At 43.7% G+C, this 8843-nt stretch overlaps 1 non-coding gene across 1 annotated transcript; it reads left to right on the top strand.

Annotated features, from left to right (window-relative positions):
• The first annotated feature begins 947 nt into the window (after positions 1-947).
• Positions 948-1020, top strand: TRNAW-CCA (transfer RNA tryptophan (anticodon CCA)). Its single transcript has one exon. It is a non-coding gene; the product is annotated as a tRNA-Trp (tRNA).
• The last annotated feature ends 7823 nt before the right edge of the window (positions 1021-8843 follow it).

The following is an 8843-nucleotide window of genomic DNA, read 5'->3' as shown; positions in this document are numbered from 1 at the left end:
CTCTCGAGGAGAGGCCAGTGCTGGGAATTCAAAGGAGAAGTGAATTTTCAGAATAGGATGGTACATCCCCCAGAGGGAGTCAGGCTGCTTCCCAGTCTCAGAGCTTATTACAGGGAACCAAAAAAAAATCAGTGCCCAAGACACTGCCCATGTGGGTTCAGGCCCACAGATAACAAAAAAAACAGTTCTTTGAGAGGGCACCCTCAGGGCCAGGAGAGAAACAAGAGCACAACACAAAGCACTTCAAAGATTAGGACTGATATATATACACTACCGTGTGTAAAATAGAGAGCTAGTGGGAACCTGCTGTTTAGCACAGGGAGCTCAGCTCGGTGCTCTGTGATGACCTAGATGGGTGGGATGGGGGTGCGGGGAGATGGGAGGGAGGTCCAAGAGGGAGGGGATATATGTATACATATAGCTGATTCACTTTGTTGTACAGCGGAAACTGACACAACATAGTAAAGCAATTATACTCCAATTTTTAAAAAAGGTGGGGAAAAAACCAGTGGCTAGAAATCTGCTAGTAGGCACCAGAAAGGTGCAGAAGGGGCCTACCGAAAGAAACAACCTCAAGGACCAGTGGCTGACTCCCTAGAAGAACCAGCTAAGTGGGAGCTCAACACATCTGAGCCAGCTGTTCTGTCCTCCCTAATCCCACAGAGGCCCAGGGAGGGGCAGGGATGTGCTCAAGGTCACAAAGGAAATTAAGACAAAGACCAAACCAAAACATTGACGTTCTGACTCCCAGTCTAATGTGCCACCCATTACCCTCTAAGAAGAATTTTATTTAATTTGAAGACATAATCCCTATATTAAAGCACTTGAAACCACATAAAAACATTATTTGTCATCCAATTCAATTTATGAAGTAAATATAGACAGAATTCCAACAGTTGATGTGACATCAAATTTTTAAACAACAAAAAATAGACAGGCCAGGGCCTTCCCTGGTGGTCCAGTGGGTAAGACTCCATGCTCCCAATGCAGGAGGCCTAGGTTCGATCCCTGGCCAGGGAACTAGATCCAGGATGCATGCCACAACTAAGAGTCTGCATGCTGCAACTAAGAGTTCACTTGCTGCAACTAAAGATCCCATGTGCTGCAATGAAGATCCCGTGTGCTGCAACGAAGACCTGGCATAGCCAAAATAAATAAAAATAAATAAATATTTTTAAAAAATAGATAGGCCAATACCAGATATAAATATGGGCACAAAAAATCCTAAATAAAATTTTAACTGATGATTAAATATGTAATTTTAATTTCCACTAACATAAAATAGAATCTATCTCCAATGTGCCAGGCTGATATGAAACAAGCAGTCATGGCAGTACCTAAAGATTTGTTGAGCATCATCCAGGTGTAATTACACAGTGAGCTCATATTCTATCCTTAGCAACTCTAAGATATAAGGATGTTAGGATTATCTCTGCAGCAGCTTCTTTTGGAAACGTTGGTCTCACTATGATCTTCAGTTCATCCATAGCTTTACAATGGGGGCCGCCATGTTCACACAGGTGATGCTGTACCCTGGTCACCTATGATTGGTCCAAATGATCAATAACTGCTACGATAGCTGGACCCATTGTAGTTCTTCCTTGGGAATTTGGAATTGGAATTTTAGTCCTTTTCTGCAGAGAAAGCACATCTGCAGAGAACATGAAAAATGAAGTAAATATGTCCAGAGAAGCAGAGATGAGAAACAGAGAGAAATTCATTGCTGAGTTCTCTATGGGCCAGTGAGGGGTGAGGGAAGTCAGTGCAAAAAAACCAGACTAGAAGAGGGCTCAGGCCCAACCATGTCGCATCGCAAAACAAATCCCCAGGGAAAGATTTTTTAGCCAGTCCACGCTAGATTCTGAACTTCTGGTGACCTGCATTTCCAACTGCGGCTGCATCCCTGATTTCAGTGTGCCCTGGAGGTCTAGCTACATTCCTGCATTTGGAGCATGTGCGATATTTCCCAGTGACCTCTAATCAATCTTTAGTTGGCTTGAGTAGGTCACTACTGCTTGTGATCATTTGTACTAAAATACCTAATTTTGCAGATGAGGATATTGCGGCTTAGAGAACTGAAGTAACGTGCCGAAGATCCCATAGCTAGCCTGAGATTTGTCCAAAGCCATCCAACTCCCAAGCCTGTGTTCTTTCTTTTATAACTATTAAAAGGAAATTTAGCAAAAGTCGTATTAAAGAGGAATCCACAACAATTCAACATCTTTTCTCAATAAAATCTCTTAAAATTAGGAATAGAGGATTTCCTATGTAAAAAGGAAAAGCAAGAGTTCATTTCTTGGGAAGAGGAGATTTGAATTCAGGAGCCGATCCACTTTCTAGTGGGAAAAGGTGGCAAGTGTAACCCTAGTAACCTGAGTTTTTGCTGTCATCCCTGAAGCTATTAAAGTTTCACTGTGGTTTGTGTGGGGGCAAACCCCGGAGAGAAGGAAAGAGAATATCCCCTGCATTTGTAGAAACACTGGGGCGAACCACAAGCTCTCAGTGATGACACAAAGCAGGGAATCCACCCAAAAAACCAGTGCATCCTTCACACGTTTGCTGTACAACTCCAACCTCACTCAAAATAGTTTCAAAAAATATTTTTAATCTGTAGAATGAAAGCTCCCAAACAAGGAAAAGGTAATGGAATATATAACATCCAGGATGGACATGCTGGACCCAAGTGTATAGTATAGTGAAGAGAGGACAGTTTCACAAGGTGAATTTCCAGAGAACATGGGGTAATGAGTGAGGGAGGTGACTCAGCCACCGACACCTGTGGGAGCATCAGACTGAAACCCACAAGGCCACCCTCTCCACCCAGGAGAGGCCCACTACCTGCCACCTCCTCCGCTCCATACACATGTTGGTATGTACTCAGTCTTCTGTCATTCAGGAAACACCCAATACAAATCAGGTGCTGTAGGATTTTAGAATGAGAGAGAAATCATGAAGCAGTTGTAAATACCAACAGGACCTGTTCAGGTGGAGAATTAGAAACAATCTGCCCTGGGGGCAGCATTTTTTTGTGCCAAAGTCAGCATGGGCCTTTTGGGAGCAGGGAGGATAGATCTCTAAACTATGCCCTTGGAAAGGGTCAGGAAGGATGCTCTCAGGTGAGGAGAGCAGACACTGGCACTTGAAGGAAGAAGGAGATTGGCAGACAGGTCCTCCTTCCAGGCACCTCTGCCCCGCTTCCACGGATCCTGCCGCACAACATATACACATTCGGTTCCTCTTCTTCCTTGAGCCCTCCCATTCCCATCACTGTGTTCCTCAAGGGCAGGTCCTCCTGCCAGAGCAGGAATTCAGGGCCTCCAGCAAGCTCCAAATACCCATGGCCAGATTCTACTGAACCTCCGCCCGTATTACTCACAACTCTCCCCATGTGCTCTCTGTTCCACCTGGTTTTTGATCCTCCCAGGAGATCTGTTTCTGCGGTTCCTTGGCTGGGCAAACTGTGTCTGTTCTGTCTCACCCTAGACATCCGTGCATCCAGAGCAGACTCATCTTTCCAATGCAGGCAGCAGCGATCCCCTTGAGGGAAGATCATCCATAGTCCTCTGAGGACAGGAGTCCATGCTGATCTATCCTCTGGTTTGAGGTACTCAAACTTACTTCTTCCTCCACCTGTAGATGGAAGGGAGAAGGAGGAAAGACAAAAAGTGAGCACCTAGAGGGTAAAAACTCCAAAAGAAGCAACTAAAAGCTTTTGTACTACACAGGAGTTTTTGTAAGGTGATTGAGTATTTATTAAATATGAAAGCAAATGTAACAGAAAACATACGGGGAAATATTTCCTTCACAAAAACAACAGAGAAAAAATAGAAAACTGGAATAAACAAGATATGTTCAGGACCTAGATGAAGAGCACCATAAAACTTTGTAGAAGGACATAAAAGAAGATGCCAGTGAATGCAGGGATGAATGATATCCCTGGAGTAAAATACTAAATATTATGAAGATATAAATTCTCCCTAAAATTATATTTACATTTAATGCAATCTCATTTAATTAATCTCATTTATTAATTTTTAAACAATAAAACGGATTTAAATTTAATTTGAAGATTGTTCATGTCCAATACTGGCCAAGAGACATTTTTGAAAGTAGAATAACACTAAAAATTAAAATGCCACAGTAAATAATATAATGAATAACACAAAAAGTAAATCTGTGGCACAGAAATAGATCAATTTACTAGAAAGTTCAAATACTAAACAAAAATACTACATGAAACTTTTAAATTTTGCACCCCAAAATATTTATTGTATGAGGAACTCTTACAAATCAATTAGAAAAATCACACCCTGAAAAGAATAAGGGGCAAGAAGATGACCAAGCAATACAGAAAAGAAAAAAAAAAATACACATAGCTTGTAAACACAAAAATTAGCCAATCTCACAAGTAATCAAAGAAAAATTCAGTAAAGATAAGGTACATCTTTACTATTAATTATCAAAGTTTAAAACATGGTAATAGATTCCATGGATAAGGGCTGAGGACTTGTGTTTGGATCAGCCTTTTGGGGTAGTAGGGCAATTAGACAAACGTATAGAAGTTTTAAGTAGGCACATTCAATCCAGCAATTCCACTTCTAGGAATCTATGTTTTGAAAGTAATGTGTAGAAGTAGCTATATATGAATATTCAAAGACATTTGGCCTGATATTACCTATTGTATAAAAAAATTGAGGCAACTACAATATCTACCAATAGTGGGTTTGATTTTTTAAAATTATTGTAAAAAAATTATTGATTATTGTATGCACATAGGATAAAATACCATGTAGCATTAAATTAATGGCATAAGGGAATACACAATAATGTTAGAAAAGGATTACACTGCATTAAGTGAAGACAAGATATAAAATCCACTCTTCCAACAAATATTTATTGAGTGACTACCACATGCTACTGAACAGCAATGAACAAAACAGATAACATGCCTACTCTCATGAAAGCTTACATTCCATTATAAAATTTATAAACCGGACTGTAAGCATGGTTTCAACTAAAAAAAAAAAGATGTGGTTGTAAGGGAGTCAAAAAAGATACAAAATGATGTGTCAAGAGAAAGTGATTGCCTCTGAGTTTGGGACTGAGGGTGGTTTTTGTACTCTTTTTGGTACTTCTCTGAGTTTTCCAAATTGTTTGTAATGAACATATATTGCATTTGTAGCCAGAATGAAAATCAAAAAATATCTTTTTTCAAAGAACATGAGTGGGATATATGTAGGAAGTGGCTGTAGAGAAGGCAGGCTGGGTAGGGGTGGGCTAGCTGCTCTGGGGATGGAGTGAGGGGACACTAGGGGAAGGGCTGCACGGGCAGAAGTGGGTGTGGAATGCAGATACCACAGGATGAACAGTGGGAGGAAAGAAAAGTCCAGACAAAGGAACATCTTATAGGTCTTTCTCTAATATCCTCCCCCACAAAATCATATTGTTTCTCATTACAGTGTCTTTCCCATGAGTCAGTGTCCTCTCATCCCCAGGCATGGCTGAGGCCCAGGCCTCTCCTGAGGACAGAAAGGTTGCTCACTGATTTGACTCAATCCTTCCTAACCTGACTTTTCTTTTTCTTTTTTTTTTAATCTCTGCTGCCTTTTTGGAAATTGGGTTTCAGATTGGTCACTCATTATTTGATCGCTTGTTCACTTTCATTTACCAAATGCTGTCACTTTTGGGTTCCTTTTAGTATCCAGGCAATGGTGGCCAAGATTCTTTCCCACACCCTGAGCTGTTAGAGACATCCCCCCTGTCACCCCCATGACAATCAATCTAGCCATGTCCAAGCCAAGTCTCTCTTCCCAAGAAAGCCGAGGTCCCAGAGTCAGCCATGGATAGATCTTGCCCCTGGGCATTAGAGCAATGGTCTTTGCATGCTGACCATCCCTCACGTGGCTTCTTTCACTGGTGTGAATGAACCTCTGCGTAGGAGTTTGGTATTTCCTTTTTGTAGCATGAGCTAAGAAACAAAGCTCAGAAGGAGGTTAGTGCTTCAAAACATTATCATGGCACATGCAACAGCTGAGACTAGCTTATAGGGCTTCTCCCAGGCCAGGTACCACCATCATCTTAGGGCAGCCTCCAGGATGACCTGGACCTTTAGCACTCTGTTCCTGCCCTCCTATTCCAGTCAATCACTTCTGCGACCCTAGTTCTCCCCTTGCATTGCCCTTACCCTTACCCATCCCACACAAACAGGGCCTCATGACTTTCCAGCACTCATGCTGTTCTTCCCACCACGCTGCCATTGGACCTCTACTGTCCCTCATTGTTCACTTTCATTCTGTCCAGCCCCAACTGCACTGCTGCCCAGCCCGCCCAAATCCCTATCAGTCATTTTTGTCAGAACCCAGGACTTTCCTTCTGTGCTGATGCCACAGTGAATGGCATCAGTCCTTTACTTCACTCTGCTCACCCCTGTGCAAGCCTGGGGTGTTTGAGAGGAGGTTGGTGTGAGTAGCCACAACATGGTAGGCTGCATGCTCTGACATCAAGTGGTCAGAGGGGCAAAGAGGGTCCCTAGCCCAGGGCTGTCCTGAGTCCAAGTTCGTCCCAGAACAGAGAAGAAAATGACTGTTCTGTGGCCTGGCTGCTCCTCTTGGACCACAATTGTGGACCACATGGGCACTGGATGCAGCCATGATGGCCTAAGCTTTACTTGATTCCATGACCCTCCCAGATGTCATACCTTTTTTCTTCCCCATTCACAGCCAAACTCCTTGAAAGAGTCATCTGTATTCACTATTCCACTTCCTTACCTCATAGTCTGTCCCCTGAGGTGTCACTTGTCAAGGTCACTGATGAGCACCATGCTGGATCCATGTCTTTGTTCTCATCTTGCCTTTTTTTTTTTTTTTTTTTTTTTTTTTTTTTTGCTCAGCAGCTTTCAACTCAGCTGAAGGAAAACATTCAGGAGAATGTTTTCCTCTCTCAACTCCAGGATGACACATTCCCCAGGCTTTCTGGCTACCTCACTGGCTGCTCCTTCATTCTCCCTTTGCTGGCTTCTCTTTAGGAGAGTCCTTCTTTGAAATGTTGGTGTGCCTCAGGGATGAATTCTCAGATTTCCATTTATACTCCTCAGGTAACCTCTTCTAGGCTCATGCTGTAAGTACTATCTATACACCAATGACAAGTGTTCATTTCCCAGTCTGACCTCTCTCCTGAGTTTCAGACTCCTATATTCAGCTTTCCCCTTGGTAGTTCCCATTGTACATCTAAGTGGCATCTCCAGTGATCTATGGCTCTGTGGACCTTAGGGCTGCTTTTCCAACATCCATTCCATTCCTTCCCCTTTTGTAAACAGATACTCCTGCCCACAGCTCCAGGGACGGTCTCTGATTGGTGAAGACAATTAGTATAATCCCATTCCCATTTGCCACAGTGATGGGTGATCTAAACTGATCCGGTCAAATTGAACAAAAGTTCAGAAATTTTGTTTACTGGTTGGGCAGTAGAAGCTTCGTCTTCTGGTGGGTGTTGAGACTGAAACAACACAGCCATTTTACCCCAGTGAGGGCAGCCAGATTGAGGATCCATGGATCAAAACGTGCCTGAATTCTGGACTTTTCAGTTATCAGAGTCAATACATTCGACTTGATGTTTAGGCCGGCTTTACTTGTACTTTCTGTTACTCACCATTTGGAGCATCATAAACATATGAGAGTAAACACAGAACTCTCATGTTCCCGCCACCCTAGCAACCTACTTTCTTGTGGTCTTTCCCATTTCAGTTCATGGCACCCTAATCCATTCAACAGCTCAGCCCAAATCTTCCAACTCATCCCTGACTCCTTTCATACCCTCACACCCTGTGTCTGTCTGTCAGCAACTCTTTCAGTTCTGCTTTCAAAATATATGGAGAGTCCATCCCCTCCTACTCTTGTCCTACTGCTGTCTACTCTCTCACAGCAGCTAGATGAATCTTTAAAAAACCTAAATTAGATTACATCATTAGCCTGTTTTAAAATCCTCCAGCTGGGAATAGAATTCAGATTCCTTACTAGGCCTGCAGGCTGTATGGGATCTAGCCCTGCCTACCTTTCTGACTCATCCCCTTCCACTGCCCCTTCCCCAACTACACTGGCTTCCTCTTCCTCAAAGTCTCCCTGTACTCCCCTGGAAGGCCTTGGCACTGCTCTTCTATACCCCCACTTCTTCCTATGCTTGCTTCTCTCGTGTCACTCGGGTCTGGACTCAGATGTCCTCTCCTCACGAGGTCTGGCCTGAGGACCACATCTCATGGTCCTCACCCAGGCAAACTCTATGACAGTGCCGTGTTTTATTAATGGCATTTATCACTGTCTAAAATACTCTTGTTTGTACGTGTGTTCACTTCCTTATTGTCTGACTCTCTCCCTCCTGGGTGCTCCTTGATGGCAGGCCCAGTCTTGCTCATTATTGCATCCTAAGACCTAACATTTGTTGCCTTTGGACAGAGTGTGACTCTCAGTAATGTTTGTGGCCATCACAGAAGCAGAAGATGGTTGAGGCCTCGCTAACATGGGACACTGTGTCCCACTGCAATGGAAGCCCAAGTTCTCCGCCAGGCTTCCCGGCAGAGCGGGGGTGTGGAGGCAGATGACAGGGTAAAGGGGAGAATCCGTGAGGCTTTCAGAAACCTGGGCTCCAGATGGTGGTTCACATTAGTTCCTAGCTGTTCTATGGAAAAAGCGTCAGAGAAAAAGGGCCCGAGAAACCTCTGTGGCTGCAGTCACGGGAAGCCCCAACTCAGAGAGGCCTTGGGGCGGGTTATGTGTGGGGAGGTCTCCAGTCACCCTGAGGCCTTTGGTCACAGATTCCACTACTGCTGGGGCCCAGAGTCCCTGGTGTCA

The sequence above is a fragment of the Hippopotamus amphibius genome, chromosome 1 (genome assembly GCF_030028045.1).
Source record: "Hippopotamus amphibius kiboko isolate mHipAmp2 chromosome 1, mHipAmp2.hap2, whole genome shotgun sequence".
Classification (NCBI taxonomy): Eukaryota; Metazoa; Chordata; class Mammalia; order Artiodactyla; family Hippopotamidae; genus Hippopotamus; species Hippopotamus amphibius.
Note: the sequence above shows the minus strand (reverse complement) of the source record. Positions and strands in the feature narration are given on the sequence as shown.